This window comes from Topomyia yanbarensis, chromosome 1 (genome assembly GCF_030247195.1).
Source record: "Topomyia yanbarensis strain Yona2022 chromosome 1, ASM3024719v1, whole genome shotgun sequence".
In the NCBI taxonomy this organism is placed as follows: Eukaryota; Metazoa; Arthropoda; class Insecta; order Diptera; family Culicidae; genus Topomyia; species Topomyia yanbarensis.
Genome location: NC_080670.1, coordinates 41,016,195 through 41,033,608, shown reverse-complemented (window position 1 = coordinate 41,033,608; position 17,414 = coordinate 41,016,195). Strand labels below are relative to the sequence as shown.

The following is a 17,414-nucleotide window of genomic DNA, read 5'->3' as shown; positions in this document are numbered from 1 at the left end:
ACCTAGTAGCCACAATTAGCACCAACAACAAATTAGAAAATACTATATATGATATGCCGAATGGGTGATCTAACATCGATGACGTCCTACGTGTGCAGCTTGGGTCTTTTGTTTCGTCTTACTTTACGAGCAAATCTGGAGTCCCTCAAGGCGGTAACATAGTACCCCTACTGTTTGTATTATTCTTCGACGATACTGCTTCGCCTCTTGGTGTAGGATGCAAACTAGTTTACATCGATGATTTGTAATTGTACCTCGTGAAAAGATTGAAGTAGGCTTTGAGCAAAGTTAGATGCAAATTCCTAATGTGTTGCGTTTTTTCACCGATTGAAAAATAATTCTTGATACTGCAAGTTTAGACTTTTTGTACTGAAGAAATAAGTTGTTCAAAACTGTGAAGCTTTCTTGTGCGAGTGTGCAAAATAGTGAAAATCAGTCAGTTTAGTGAAAACGTCAGCATCGGTATCGGTTTGTTGCTGATTTGCAGTCAGAATCGTCACCCGGCTCCTCACCTCACGTTCTTCGTCAACTACATCTCAAGTTTTTGACATTGAAAATGTCTTACTGCACTATCTGGGGCAGGGTGTCATTCTAAAATCTAAAATCAAACGATGTCACGTTTTTGCGTCACTATTTTGAACGCTAATAACTTTCTTATTTATGAACGGATTTCCGTCTGGTTATCACCAAACAATTCGGAATTAACTGAAATTATGTTTTATTGCTATAGTGTTTTTGTATTTCAATAGCACGCTATTGAAAAACAAGCAAAAATGAACAGATTTCGAAAACGTGAAAATTCCCATACATCAGTCAAACTATCCCCGGCAGCGCCGTCGATAGGGAGCAGCTTAGTGATTCAAACGAGCACGAAAAGTGCGTGACGAATGAAAAAATACTTTTAAAGTCACGTAAATAAAAATAAAGTAAAAAAAGTAAAAAGCTCGAAAAGTTATAAATAAATGTGCCGCGTGACTGTTTGAATCAGTTGTTGCTGTTTTGCCAGACAAGTAACATCGTGCCTATAGCGACTCGTACGACATATTGGAGCACCCAGCACACTACGCTTCTGGCTTCTATGAATGACGTCATCCTCGACTATTTAAAGAATTTCATTCCTTGAGCGACTTCATTCTCCCTTCGAACGTCGGGCCGTAAAGAACAGCAGCAGAGTTAAAAATAATCGAAGCTCTTTTTTGACGGCTGAAAATGAACCTGATGCGACTCGCGGTGAATAGAAAAAATATTCACTCAAATATCCATCCTTATTCATTCAGTTGAATATCGTACAATATTTTCATTTCACTAATTATCTAGGAAAAGGATTTCAAATGCCGGTAAAGCATATGAAACAACAATCATCATCGCTTAGATTGTGCCTCGGCCTACTTTGATGCATTTGATTCGTTACTGCACGGTCGCTTCGTGTAATAATCGGAGACGAATGAAAATCTGCATGGATGAATGGCCGGTTTGTTCGTTTGACGTTTTCAGCTGCGTCACTGAATATTGAAAATGAATGCGGCTGAATATGATCAATTTTCATTCAATGAATTTGAATATTTTTAACTCTGAACAGCAGTAGCAGTCATGCATGTTGACAATGCGCTGCGATGAGTGCTGCATTTGATCACTGCTACCGCTGGGGGTGATCCGATGTAAATAGCGCGCGGCTGGAAGAGTTGGCAAACCTCAGTTAAAGCTGAATAATTGTTCCATTCTGCATGTTATTATTGTTAAATTGAAAGTCCTTTTAAAGGTTATAACAATAAAGAACAAATTAGAATATTTCCAATCATTGACAGCGATAATCCAATTGCGCAGTTTATATTCGTTATTTGTAGCTTGCGCGTATATCGACAATCTGAAATTTGCAACAATCTGTCATTTGTTCCAATTAAATTTAAGCTACTTAAAGTACATTTCCAGGCTGAAATTGGTGAAAACCTGTGATTTATTAAATATAATCTTTCGGAAACATAATCCAAAATTCTGCAATGTTTCAGAAAATTGGAGGATGTGGCAACACTGCTAACTAGCGAAAGCCGTACTAAAAAGAATCCGCAAATATTTTTTTCGTTATTCTGCATGAAGGCAGTCCTTCTATCAACAATGCGAAAGTGATAAAAGCCGATGTCACGTTTCAAACTATCAGTATTTCAAATTATCTGCTGAAGGGGAAGGTTGTTTGTTTCTTTCCAATTTTAATTATTTATCCGATGTAAGTAGCGCGCGGCTGGAACAGACGGCAAACCGTAGTTGCGGCTGACTGATTGTTCCATTTCGCATGTTATTTTTTTGTAACAAAGATGAACAAATTTGAAAAATTCCTGACAATGACTGCGATAACCTAATTTCGCCGTTTATATTCGTTACGTTTTGTTTGTGCGTACATTGACAACCTGAAATTTACAACAATCAGTGATTTGTTTAATATTATCCTTCCGAAACAATACAAAAATCTGCAATATTATAGAAATTGGAGGATGTGAAAAATCCGCAAATATTTTTTTCGTTATTCTGCATGAAGGAAGTCCTTCCATCATCAGTGCGAAAGTGATAAAAGCCAATGTCACGTTTCAAGCTATCAGTATTTCATATTAGATGCTGAAGAGAAATGTTTTCATTTCGAAATATTTATCTGATGTAAGTAGCGTGCGGTTAGAAAAGATGGCAAACCTTTTTTGCAGCTGACTAATTGTTCCATTCTGCATGTTATTTTTGTTAAACCAAATGCCCTTAGTTAGTTTAGTACTTTTCATTCCATAGCACGCGTGTTTGTGCATCCCACAAATAGTCCTTTTCAGGATTCCATCAATGGACCCCACATATAGAACATTTCAGAGTTAATGTTAATTAAACCACCGAATATATAAAGATGCATATGTTAAACTTTCTTCGTTTACGAATAATTTGATTTATGACCAGTTATTTTTCTATCGTGCTTGCAAACATTTATTTGATAGAAGGTATTTAAAGGTAGATGTCACGCGGGTTTTTTGAGAAGGGCCAATAAGCATGCTGTCAAAATTCACTTTGGGAGAAAATTCCGGACAAACCGTAACTCGTCGTGAATGGATGTTAACATTTTATGAAAGAGAAAAGTTTTCTTTTTCGTCTGTTGCTGTATTTCATAATCGGCGATTAATGGTTTGTCCAGAATTTCCTCTTAAAGTGAATTTTGACAGTATGCTTATTGGCCCTTTTCAAAAAACACACGAGATGTAAGGTTTTGTTTGTGAGCATCATTAATTTATGTTCACATTTCGGGGATTTGAATAAAACTTTTTTAAAACTTGAATTTGTCAAACTACAGACTATCAATTTTAATTTAAAAATTCAACAATTATCTCTAGTGAAGAAAAGCATGCCTGTGTGGAGTTCTGAAACAGTCGATGACATTAAGATTTTAATTTGGCCACGGATAATATTGCTTGCTCATAAAACTGGCTGCATTTTTAATGTCATCGTGGTCGTGTCTTGTACACAACCCTTAAATTTTTCATTGCTGTGGTGACCCAACTAAGAGGTATGTTTGGAGAAAGTAGTCTGTCGGTGGTGTCATCACTTAAATAAGTCTGGTGAGATCAATCCGATTTATAATAATTATAATTATCCATTTTGTTGAATATATAAAATCACTCTAAACCTACATCCCATTTTCCTTCTCTACTAACAAAATCGAACATCCGTAGGTATTATGGAGATTGCGTGGGTTCCTTCTTCTTAAGTAGGTATTCAACTAACATTTCCTTCCCTTTTGCGATCGTAAGGACATGGCCAGGTGTGCAGTAAACTATACTATCATATAAAAAGATTTCACTGTATCAGCCACCCATGATGAGTGCGGTCGTTTTTGCTATGCTTTGCTATGCTATGCTATGATTTGTAATTGTACCTCGTAGTCCGATCTGTATACGACTGAAACTGGTTAATTATTTGTATTGCAAAATGCCAAGTTATAACTTTTCACCGCATGTTTAGTCCGATACGTTACGACTACCAAATCGATAAGTAAAGGCTTTAATTTCGAACGCAACTCGACCACTCGGCTTCATTTCCAGAAAGACGTTATATTTATTGTTCGCTGGTTCGCGTACTACTTGAAAATGCTCCGTTGATTTGGAGTGCTCATCAGCTTACATGGAGCTTACGGATTGAACGGGTGCAGAAAAGATTTGTCCGACTTTCACTACTTGATCTTCTCTGGCGAAATCCTCTCGACCTTCCACCATATTCTGCTCGATGTCGCCTGATCGGTCTTGACACACTGGAACAACACAGGAAGCATCAGTAAGTAGTATTTGTATAGCAAAGCTGCTAAACGCTGAAGTTAACTCCCAAAAATCATATCCCTTCTTTATTTTTATGCCTCGCAACGTTCTCTACGCTCATCTAGCTTACTAGAACCCAGATTCCACCGTAAGTTTGGATTTAACGAGCCGATAACAGCATGTATGCGAACTTTCTGCACGGTCGAGGATTTGTTCGAGTTTGGTGAATCGTCGCATTGCTATTCATTAAGACTTTTTTGGCGGACGAATTATTTTAATAAATAAATTAATTAATAAATGAGAAATGAAACAAATTTTCCTGCATGTGCGAGTTTCGCTGAAGATTTCTTAAATGTCCACTAAGTTTTTGTAAGGATAGACCACCGTTTGGCGATCTTAACTACGCTCTGAGCAAATAGTACATCTGCATTACCGATATTAGTTCGCCGATCAGAATGATGCGGTTTTTATACAGCGAACGATGCCGTGTGGTTGGAGAGCTGTTCGGCTGTACCACCCAGTAAAGTTCAGCCGGAAATGAACTGGAATCCTGGCTGGTTTCAGTTCGTACACCGGCTCCAGTGACACAACCGATTCTAGTTAGAATCGGTTGTGTCACTGGAGCCGGAATACGAACTGGAACCAGCCAGAATTCCAGTTCATTTCCGGCTGAGCTTTACTGGGCAACTTTAACACAGTACGTCAAGATAATATAAATTACGGGAGCGCACATTGGATTGTGACAGTTCAGATGCTGATATTTTTTCCCTGCATAACAGTGTGTTTTAAAAATAAAGCGAGGATGAAGCTATCAGTCCTTATACTGATTGATAAAATAAGCGTCAATTTCTTCGCCCATGCTTGACTTTTGAGACAGGTTTAACGCACCGGTAAAGCTGGTTTAGAAGTTAAGCGTGATGATATCGGGCTTAACTGGCGTAACCAAGAGATTTCATCGAAGCATCTAAAAATCATGTTTAATACACTGATTTTATTGAAAACTCCGCGACGAAAAAACGGCTATATTATAATTAATATCTTGAAAGGTATTCTACTTCACCTGGATCCAGGCATGTCCAAACACGCCACGGCACCGCGTGCTGCATTTTAACACCACAACCGAGTGTATTGAAATGAGCACCCCAAGCCAGTGCTCGATACGAAGCACCGATGCACGATAAACGAAGCACCTGTGTCGGTGGCGGTGTTACATTTTCGATCCGGTGCTTGGATGCTTCGGAAAACACTCGGGCCGGGTGCTTTGAAATTTCTGAAGCACCGGAGCCGAGCGCTTTCAACTTCGGATAACACCTCGGAAACTCTTTGACTTTGCACCCGTATCAAAGCGAGAATGTTTAAGTCCGCTAGCATATGCACAAAAAGAAAGAAAAAAAGATTTTTCGGTGCGACGGAATAAAAGAGAACAGAAAATATACTTCTATAATCACGGCCAGAGTTAAAAATATTCAAACTCATTGAATGAAAATTGATCATATTCAGCCACATTCATTTTCAATATTCAGTGACGCAGCTGAAAACGTCAAACGAACAAAACACCCATTCATCCATGCATATTTTCATTCATCTCCGATTATTACACGAAACGACCATGTAGCAACGAATCAAACACATCAAAGTAGGCCTTGACATAATGTAAGCGATGATGATTGTTGTTTCATATGCTTTACCGGCATTTGAAAACATTTTCCTTGATAATTAGTGAAATGAATATATTGTTCGATGTTCGACTGAATGAATAACATGGATATTTGAATGAATATTTTTTCTATTCACCGCGAGTCGCATCAGGTTCATTTTCAGCCGTCAAAATAAAGCTTCGATTATTTGTAACTCTGATCACGGCAGTTTGATTTTTAGTTAGATATGTAATTATAAAATATCCAAAGTCGATGCAAGTATAGATCGCGGATAGCGGATTTTTTTTTAATTTTGCGTCTTGGAAATACTAGTCAATGAAAATTCTATTTCTTTATCTTCTTGCAAATGTATATCTAATTGAAAGCAAAAGATAGGAACTTTGCCATCGATAAACATGTTTTTTATTTTTTTTATGATCCCAATCTATACGGATAACGCACATATGGTGCTTAGCTCAATTTGAATCTATTCCTATTGGCGCCATTTAATTGGTATTTCTATACAACTCAATCTTATTATGGCGTTAGAATTGGGCACATGTTTCGAATTTTCGATCAATCAATCACAAGTATTTCACAGCATTTGGATAATTTTTATTATACGAAACTTTGGTACCAATTTTTATATATTCTATCTATTGCTGGTCGTAATAATAAAGTATTGAGTCATTTCGTGTCGCTAACTCTATTACAATATTTAGCTAAAATAGTGATGAACTGCCTCATAGTGCTTTTTAGGCTGACAAAATGGAGACACTGAAAAAATCAGTTTATCCGGTGATGCTATTACCTGTAAGTCGATTATTCTGGGAAAGTGAATGGGTTACCAGGTTGTTTTGAAAAAATAATTAATTTCAATTAGAATGTCAAATTACAGTACTAGTTTTATCATTGCGGTAATAAAACGTATTTTCAGAGGAGCTAACCTCATATAAAATTGTGGCCCTTCGCTAAAACAAGGTCATGTATGATCATGTTTCTCAAATATTTTATATTCATTCCAAGCACCTCGGCCTGGTAAGTTAAAAGGGAGAGAGGCTTTGCTTTACTCTAAGGGACCATTCATAAATTACGTAACGCATTTAGGGGGGGAGGGGTACGACAAGTTGGGACATAGGGGGGAGGGGGTGTTAACTACATCGTTACGTAACATGTTTTCATCGAAGAAAAAAATTTTTTCTTGGAATTTGTTACGTAACAGGGGAGGGGGGGATGGAGAAATTTGTGACAATTTGTTACATAGGGGGAGGGGGGAGTCAATTTTGGGCAATTTTTGCGTTACGTAATTTATTAATGGTCCCTTAATGGAACTGGAATTGTTCATATCATTTGTAGCAAGTTACCTACTGCAGAGAACTTCAATTTTCAAAATTACTTGAAACACGTTATTGTATGTAAAGGCGTTAGGGCACAATCAAGGCGCGCCCATACGATTTATTTCCGCTTTATACGTCATTACCAGTGCCATTACAAAACTTTTAACACAGCACAATGCATTGAAATGAATTTTGGCCGGACTTCATTACTTTTCTGGCACATCCAACGGCGTCCGTGTGTTGACGTGCCGTTTGGTTCGCTGTACTTATAGACTTATAGAGAATTAATTTAGAAAAATTTACGTTATCATAAATATCGCTAGCTAGTGTCCTAGTCCTTATCAGTTCTTCGATAGTTATACTATATAAGCTATATTCATCATTCCGCATGTAAACTCAATAAAACAAAGACAAATTTAGTTGACAAGATGGTAAGTGATCACCCAAACCACATTCTGAAGACTAGATTTTTGTCTTGCTATATTCTGCATTTTTAATAATTGATCCGATACCTTGTCCTTTTTATATCTATTCTGCTTTAAGGTATACAAAAGCCAGCTTCAAATGGGTTTTTACAATTTGCTCGGCAAAATTTAATTTCTGCATGCATTTTAGATGCATAATTTTTTTTTGACTCTCTAAGGAGATGTCAATTCTTGCATAGTATAGTGGGTAAGTAGACTTACCAATCATAGAGAGTATAACTGTACTGGAAACAGTGATCGATGTAAGGATATGCGATGATGTTTGCTGATATGGTCGGGCATCTATCATCGACATAACTTTTTATAGTCCGTCGGAGATGGCAAACATGAGTTGGAAAGTTTGTGTAAACTAAAAGCATATTGACCACCAGACCATCCAGTACAATATTGGTCAATGAAGCTATGCTTTGTGTAAGCACTACGCACAGGAGGAGACTCCTCTCACTTGAACGTTGAGAAGTTAGCTAAAGCATGTAACACCACAACAACAACGAACAGCTCTTTAATTTACTTTACTTTTTTAGTAGTTGAAAAATTAATTGACTTACACCAGAAAATCGAATAACAGACAAATGATTTCCCGGATAACGCGACCTGTAATGCATTAAATACACCTTAAGTTTGTTTGAGAATTCATGCACAAATAGCTATACAAAACTGAAATATATCATGAACCCGTTAACAATATATTAAATAAATGAAAAGCAACTGAAAAGACAAATCACACCTTTGAATTTTTTAATATGTTTTCTCAATCAGTGACATATTCACTTTCCAGACTGATGGCTGGAAACATAATTTCTTTTTGAAATTATGACTAAAGCTGAATACTTTACAGGATACTTAACGACCTTGACTTATACTACATTTTCAGAAATCATATTTTTATTAATTTTATAATGACGGGACATTATTTTGAGCATTTCGAGACAAATAAAAAAAATACAACCGTCAAACTGGGAACTTGCAACACTTCTGACTTCCTCTGCTAATGTAAATTTGGCGGTAATAATAATTCTAACAATTTGGAGTCAAAAGTCTTAAAATTATGCAAAACATATGAAAGGCGTTGACCGAATAAAAATATTTAAAATCAACATTTTTTTCTATCACGCTTTCCAATTTGCTTTTCAATTTAATTTAGGCGCATATGTATTTCCATACCTGAATAAAATTTTCAAACTGAGCTATCTAGTACTAAGATTCGGAAAACTTTGACACTTTAGTCTTTCAATGATACTTTTAGTAATACAAATGTGGAGTTTACAATCCAATCGCTATTAATCGTTAAATAGATAGTCTCAATATTAAATTTTTTAGTTTTTAGAAGAGAATTTTCTCTTATTTTTAAAGCATACAAATGACCGGACTATATTTAAATTTCGAAGTGCAGAAAAATCTTTTTAATTTTGATACTGAATAAAGGTCAGTTATGGTCTTCAGACGTAATACTCGGCCTGAGGTTGTTTGATGTAAGAGTTGGCTAAGACGTACAATTCGACTCCAGTACCAATGCCATTTTTGAATCCATTCATTTATCCTATTATAATTCCTACTTGCATACCTACTTAATCCTTCCTTACTGTATAATGCATTGCAGATTCTTCACAAAGTACCAAGCTCGTTCATGCATATGAACGCACCAAATTGCTTTGAGCCACTTACCAAGCGACAGCAATAGCGCGGCGATAATCGCTACCGAAATATAAGCTGCCGTGTTTTACGAACTTAAAAACACTCGGTACGGTGCCAGCCGATGCCAGAAACACCTCGGTTGCGGTGCCTGCCGATGTGAGATGCACCTCGGTTACGGTGCCTACCGAAGTCAGAAACACTCGGGTCGGTGCTTTGCCGAAGCAACGAGCACGGTGGTTAAATATCATGCGCTGGCACCGACACCGGTGCCTTGGTATCGGCGACCGGTGTCTGCTGTTGAGCGCCGGTACGGCGTGCCAACTTCAATGCTCTTAGTGGCGTGTTTATTGGTAGAAGTGCCCACCGTGCAGCACCGTTCGGTGCTTTTGCCATGCCTGCCTGGATCAAGTCTCTGACATAGCTCACCAATACTTTTGAACTGTTTTCAAGTTTACTACAGTTCAAAAATGCAAAACTCTTATACTTACTAGCATAACATGATTTTTAATTTAGAATTTTATAACAAGAAACCAAACCATTTCTCGAAAGAAAGTCACCCATTTTGGAACGCACTTCTATTGAAACGTGAACAAAATGATTTCCATTCTCGATTATACAAACGGGAATGTATGCCAAGCCCCAAGAGTGCTCAAATATGCCGACTGAGAACAAATCCACCGTCGTACTGGTGCCTAAGTTAAGCAGCCTTTTTATCACTCATTGAACAAAACTGTAGAGTAGAGAACGATTCAAGGATTGGCATCAAACTTCATAGCTCATTTCCTCTTTTCCACTGATGATATCCAAGCGCTGTTCTGAGAATAATATGGCATAAATGGGAACAATGTAACAATTTCGACGATGTACTACTCCTTCGATCCAGTCCGCGTTAAGTAGTATGTAAGTATGGTAAAAGTGAGAACATTGGCGCCGTTTAATTAAATATTATATGACTTCATTCATGTCGGTAATGCGAAACAATCCGTCTTTATTCTATCTCATGAAAGGACCAGATTATTGCGTCTGCATGACTCAATGTGCCTTACTTATGTTCGTAAGGCACATTGAATCATGCGGGATTCCTAGTATAACTTGCTTTGCTTTCTCCCAACAGCATTAAAAATGTACGTTAAAATCGGAGCTTAATGAATTAGATGAAATTCCTGGTGAATACCGATGGCACATGTTGCATTCATTTCCTACTAAAACTCATTTTCAATTCTACAATAACATTATTCCACTCTAATGAGAAATCCAATTCGTACATATTGCATCTAGCAAACATTTCCTCTGCCGTATGTCCTTGTCCCAGGGTTTAAATCTGTTCCGCAAATGGTCGCTTTGGATTCTATTGTTTCCCTGGTGACGCTACGTTTCCGTGAAATTCATCATGTCATATTGCAGATAGACAAACTCGGAGTAAGAGAAAAACAGTATTTTTGGCAACGTAAGCCCCAACATTTCTAATTGGATTCCGCAACTTTTGTTATATAAATTGTGATAGGAATCATGTGGCGACTAATTAAATGCCTTTGGGGGTCGCTTTTTGCCCACTGTGCATTGCATGACAACATGTCCATTGTTATCAGGATAGATGGTTGCTCGGTTGGATCCGTTTTTGATAGCTGAAAATGAATTCAAACGGTCCAAAATGGAGTCTGCATTGTACTCTTTCTTTGAGTTTTACTAAAGACGCCGAATCTCGGGAATACAGACCCGACATCCTCGTTCTCGAAGGATTCGAAGAAATTTTTCTCGAATTTGACAGGTTTCGTGTTCAATTGGAAGGACACTGACAGATAAATGGTAAACAAACGATTGAGATGACGAAACTTTGTTCGAAGATTCAACGTCGGTAGGTTTTTCTAGTTGTAAGTTGTATCCCTGGAACCCAGCCCTGCTGTATGTACATATTTGCGTCGAGCAGCTTTCCCAATTCGATAAATGTCATTTGCAACTCCACTCCATTACACGCTCGAGCAAGGGAAGAGTCCCGATGTGCACCTGCGAGCAGTGAGTGTGGCAGTAAGACGATTACAAAGTGCATCCGCGAGCTGAAAAATGGAACATTTAGTTCCCATTCTAGTGAATGAAGCTATCCTTTGTTGGCTGTTCTGATTTCATCCAAAACTGAACGAAATGTAGCTGCCAGTTTGGTTCGTTTTTTCAATGGCAAATATCAAAGTTTATCACTTTAAAAATAGTTTCTTTAATGAGAAAATCAGCTTCACCTGCTATTTGCCAGGGTGTAATTAAACAAGCATGATATCTCATGTAAATAAAAAAAACAGACGGCTTTTTCGGATTAGTGTATGTACTACGGCAGCCGCACCAGCGTAGCCAGAGAAAAGCTGTGCGTAAAAGTTGCAGGAATGCTTTTGCAAGTTGAACAGAATTATTGTGCTTGCACTATTGCAGTGAGTTCGTTTTAAGCATGCGGCATCGAATTGCGGGTAATGAGATGAGTTTGATTACAAACTCGCACAGCGAGCAAGGTTCATCTGATGGGATGTCTTACCTTCCTTTGTGAGGTATGAGCAGCTGGGGGTAAACCGGACACCGTTGACTTTTCTTAGCAAATTAAACTTGAATCATATAATAGTTGCGCGTCATTATTTGCAAATTTCAAACGTAATCGTAGATATCAGAGATAATTTTACACAGTGTCCTACTGAGCATAATGTGGCTGCATGTTAATGGCTCAACTAGAAACTCGTCGATTGCAAACAAAGTTCATTCTTCTGTATCAAGGTCGCTTGCAACCCGGGCAACTTGACAGATAGTGTTTGTTTCATATATGTACCATGATATATGATGGTGGCGCTAGTATGCTTTCTCCATACTAGTACCACGAACAACGAAACGAAATAGTTTCAAGAGAAAAGCGTGTTTCGTTACGTGTGTTATGAACGCCGTCAATGCAGCTAGAACAACAAAAAGAAGAAGCGTATTCCATTATTATTAAAAAATTAGCTGGAAGCCGTTGTTTTTAGTAACCGACTCTCTTCCTTCCTAAAATTTGTTTGGTTTTCTTGTTGTGTGAAATGTGTAATCGGTAAATTATTGGTGTTTTTTCCTCGAGAAATATACATGAAAATCATTTTGGGCAACGAATGCAAATCACCAAGCCTAACAATTCGTGAACCTATGACATCTTATTTCAAATTAATTAAGAACTTCAAGAATTCTAGTATTTTGGTTGGTAATATAAACAAAATATGTCGGATTTTCTACACAGTAAGCAAAATTGGTTTTAGATACAATTTGCGCGCTTTTGCCAGATTTCTGGCAGCAAAGCGGTAGTGCCCGGTTTTAGCAAGAATGCAACAAGGATTCAGGAATGTTTATATTATACTAGCTAATACCCATCGCGCGTTGCTGCGACACTCTGCGAAATAGGAGGAAAACATAATTTGTTCCAAAACGCCATCTGGCGGGCAGATAATCTCCAACTAATAGCACACAAACACGCCCCATACCAAATACCTACTGTGTGCAAATTTTTACGGAAATCGGTTAAGCCGTTTGGGAGTCTATAAATCATATACATACAAACTTTTATATATATAGATAGATGTTCGACTCTTGTCAGAGTTTTGTTCGACTTTGGCAATAATTATGTCCGAAAGATTTTGTTATAGTTTTGGTATGGATCCCTTCAAAATTCTTCTTGCATTTTACTAGGCTCCAGCCTGACAGAAACCTAATGGAAAGGCTTCTACCGGAAGATTTTATGTCTGAGGAGATGTTGGTTCGATTTTCGGAAATCCCAATATAAGTGGAAGTGGCTCGCTTTTGAAAGCCATTTTCTTGTATTTCATTTATTTAGTAACATAACTATCTTATTGGAACGAATTCGACATAGTTTTGATTTTAGTCCTCCTTTTGTTCCAATCCAGTCGGCTCGACTGTGCATTAGAGCGGCACGAAAATGACATTTTTCAGCACAGCACTTTTTGAGTTCCTTTTGTGGTCCCAACTGCCTGTGCAAAGTTTGGGAACTGTCGGTTGCTTCCCGGGTTTGCGCACTGCGTTTAAAGTTTGTATGGGATTTTATATGGGGAAATCAATTATTTTGCATTTACGTTAATAAAGATCGCTATTTCATTCAATATGAAAAACCAGCTTTATAAAACGATAATTCAAACCTTGGTTAACAACTTTGTCAAAGACGGTAACTAGCAACGAGTTTAAAAAAAAGTTATAACGATTTTAAAACTTATGGTTCAATCCAAATGCAGAAATTAATTATTTCTTCCAACACTGTCAGTACACCACGACACCGATACTTTAAACTAGAATAAATGAAAATATATTCATATATTCGTTCAAAATGAATTGCTGAATAACATAGACGTAGTCAGAAAATGAAAACAAGAGGGGGTGTGGCTTGTGTACTCCCCAGTTCCCTGTTTAGATAGTTTAGTATAACATAAGGAGCACATCTTCAACGCAGGTTTAAACAGCCGAATTAAAAATTAATCTTACGTGTTTTGAGTGCTACTATTTAAGGGCTCTACTGTTATCTCAATTAAAATGGTAGCGGTTTATAAGTTTTACATATTTTTTTTCCTTGAAGTCTCGGAATTATTTCTTTTGGCGTTTTAGTTTGAGAATCTAGGAACGAAACCAGGATAGTTATTTCAAACAAGCGTTTTTTATGAAATTGAGTTAGGTTCACGCAAAACAGAGGTGATGTTGGCGAACCAGAAATATACTTCAGGTTAGATCCCAACGCGATTTCCAGACCTGAGTTAGTTTTTGCCACAAGCAAAAACAACACATAAATTTGTAGGTGTAAATTCTAAATATTGTAAATGTTATTTCCCACAACAAAGATTGTAGTATGATTCATATTTGGGTCTATCAAAATATTAAGAAAGGCGACATTTACAAGGACGTAATGATTCTTTGTCTTATACAAAACAATCTAAACAGGGACTGGGGAGACCCCCTTCTTCTTTTCATTTTCTGACTACGTCTATGATATTCAGCAATTCATTCTGAACATTTCATTCAAAGGTACCAAGTCTCAGCGATGAATATATTCTCATTTATTCAAGTTTTTAATGTCGATGTCGGTGGTGCACCGGAGGTGTTGGAAAAAGTAATCAATTTCTGCATTTGTATTTTACCATAAGTTTTAAAATCGTTATAACTATTTTTTGAAAACTCGTAACTAGTTACGGTCTTCGACAAAGCTATTAACCAAGGTTTGAACTATAGTTTGATAAAGCTGTCTTTTCATAATCAGTGAAATAGCGATCTTTATTAACGTAAATGCAAAATAATTAATTGCCCCATATAAAATCCCATACAAACTTTGAACGCAATGCACAAACCGGGGAAGCAACCAATCCCTACCAAATTTTGTACAGGCATTTGGGACCACAAAAGGAACTCAAAAAGTGCTGTGCCCGCTAGTTTAAAGCATTTTGAAGTTTTCCCATACAACTGCGAGCCACTCTACTGTGCATTTCTATCGCTGCAACTCATGATTCATTCTATCAACCCTTAACTCTCGCTCTCGTACACCATGTCGTTACTGCATTGGGTTTCGCAGAGAGAATAGTGTGTGAGATAGAGACAACTAGTGAAAATTAGTCAAAACGGCAACACTCCCTTAAGGGGGTCTTCTACTCCCATGGTCTCAAAAAATCGATTGTTTTTTCTTTGTTTGATATCAATCAATGTGTATTTGAGAATACGTCACAGAAAGGATTTGGTGAAAATCATATTGTTTGCCTTGTTTATGGGAACCGAATTTTACCCATCTCCGGCCATTTCTGAAATACTAAGCGCGGCGCACCACGATGACGCTTGTCTACGGAAAAATCATTGTTTAATAAATTCACCGGGGGGACGAGATTATCGTACGAAAGAAAGAATGCGTTGGACATATTGAGAAGCGTATGAGAACGAGACTACGAAAACTAAATAAAGAAAAGGTATCGGTGGGAAAGGAAAGGGAAAGTTGACGGACAAATCAATCGGCCAGCTAACAACATTTTATGGGCTGGCGATTCGGAGAAACTCAAATTCTATAGAACATATGCGAAATGCAATCTGGGATTTTTCGAACACTGCTCGTCATCGAACGAAAATCCCCAACACTCATAGTGTTCACCCGGCGAGGACAGTTGGTGCAAGTGGCGTCAGGTTGAAGTGAAAAGAACTTTAGAAACATTCGAACTTGTCAGGTTCTACGAAAGTCTATCATCTAATGATTTATTAGAAAGATGCTTATGAGCTCACACCCAAAACATCAATTAATGCACAAATTCTGGCAGGCAGGTGGTAAATGTTGTGACTTATTTGGCAGTAAGTGCCTTCAACCAAGGATTTTAATCGATCTTACAAGCTATGGAGGTGATGAGAATTACCTTGGGGACTGAAGCTGAAAGATGTGCTATGCGATTTGACAGTGAGCGTATAACTCGTTCTGAACGCAAAGTGGGTGTCGCGGTAAAACAGGCCCGAATTCAACAGGGAGAGCAAAGTGTGCAAAGCCAAGAACATTTTCGTGATTATAGCAGATTAACTAGTAAGGTACTACTATCGAGTTATATACCGTACTTTATCTTTCAACCTGAAAATAGGGTTTTTTAAACGGTCAAGTAAGACTTTTCAAAGAAGTACAGTAATGTTTCGATTATATCACGGTCGTTCTGTATTTTAGCGTGATATATTTGAAACGTGATATATTCAAAACAAAACAAAATATTACATTTAAGCATTAACCCATGTATTTCTATCATTAAAAAGTCATAAAAGTTAAAGATAATCAAAAAGAATTAATCATAGTAGGGTAATCAGCCTATTTTTGCCATGTTTCTGTTAACACACTACCTATTTGTGTGAGTTGGTTAGAGCAGCGTCTGCCATTTTTGTTCAACGCATTGGGTCAAATGGTATGGCATCAGCGGATAATTTTTTCCCACACAACTTCACTTTACGTATCCCGTACTTTTTCTTAAAATTTTTGATCTACTCAAAACTAAACTTGAAGAAATCTGGCACGTTAAAGTTTTTGGCAAATATCTTGGCTATTAAAATCCATGTATTCGAAGAGACTACGATTCATTCCTCGTTGTATCAACATTCATAAAAATAGTCACATCTCCAATTCTTGATGTTGTCCTTCCAAAAGAAACAGTATTCACATCAATTCAAGAGAAAATGCATATCTCGGCATACCTACCATATCTTGTGTATTTTATTTTTCTCATTATTTTGTTAGATTTTCCTACAATTAAGCGAATAAAAAAGAAGTCATTTTTTTATCCGGTACATCAGGCACCCGCTTTAGGACACGGCAAATGAGTTACGAAGAATTTAAAACGAAAATTGGAATCAGTCGAAAGATATTTCGGCAATCCTAGTGTAGTGATTACAACAACGTTTTTGGTAAAACATGATTTCGAGATTTTTCACGTTTAAAGTTTTACGCCATGCCCTCCGCCCACGTTAAGGAATAGGATGAAAAGTGCTATAACCTTGCTTTTACTGCTTAGACCTCTATAAAAAATTAAGATACTTTCTTAAGAATTTATACTTTAAGATAAAAGAATAAATAGTTCGACTTTGTGACCGACCTCATCATATATAAACCCTTAACGAAATAGTCCGTAACCCACTAATAGGCTCATTACCCTACATGTAAATAAGCAAGTTAATTGTAAAAAATATTAAAAGTGCCAGGACACAACATGTGGCTTGACTGGATCAAAATGTAGTGTGCCTTTTCTGTTTTTCAAAAAGCGTGATATAATCGAGACAAAACCGTGATATAATCGAGGGTGATATAAACGAGTATTGATATAAACGCATAGTGATATAATCGAAACATTACTGTACTGGTACGATTTCAATAATTTTTTCTCCAATTGTTCAGAAAACATACCGCTATGTTTGATCGAGAGGGATTTGCAAAATGTCATTTCGTTTCATTTTTATGGCCCCTACACTGATAATATAAATTCTTAAATATAATGAAATCGATCATAAAATGCACGAATTCATTCGTCGTTTTCTGCAACGAAGTAT

At 37.2% G+C, this 17,414-nt stretch overlaps 1 protein-coding gene across 1 annotated transcript in view; it reads right to left on the bottom strand.

Moving 5' to 3' along the window:
• Window positions 1–3,978: 3,978 nt before the first annotated feature.
• LOC131677443 (allatostatin-A receptor-like) overlaps window positions 3,979–17,414 on the bottom strand; it is a 288,093-nt gene continuing 274,657 nt past the window's right edge. The window contains exon 6 of the mRNA XM_058957276.1: window positions 3,979–4,270. The gene's annotated coding sequence lies outside the window, so the exon portion shown is untranslated. The remainder of the gene's footprint in view (window positions 4,271–17,414) is intronic.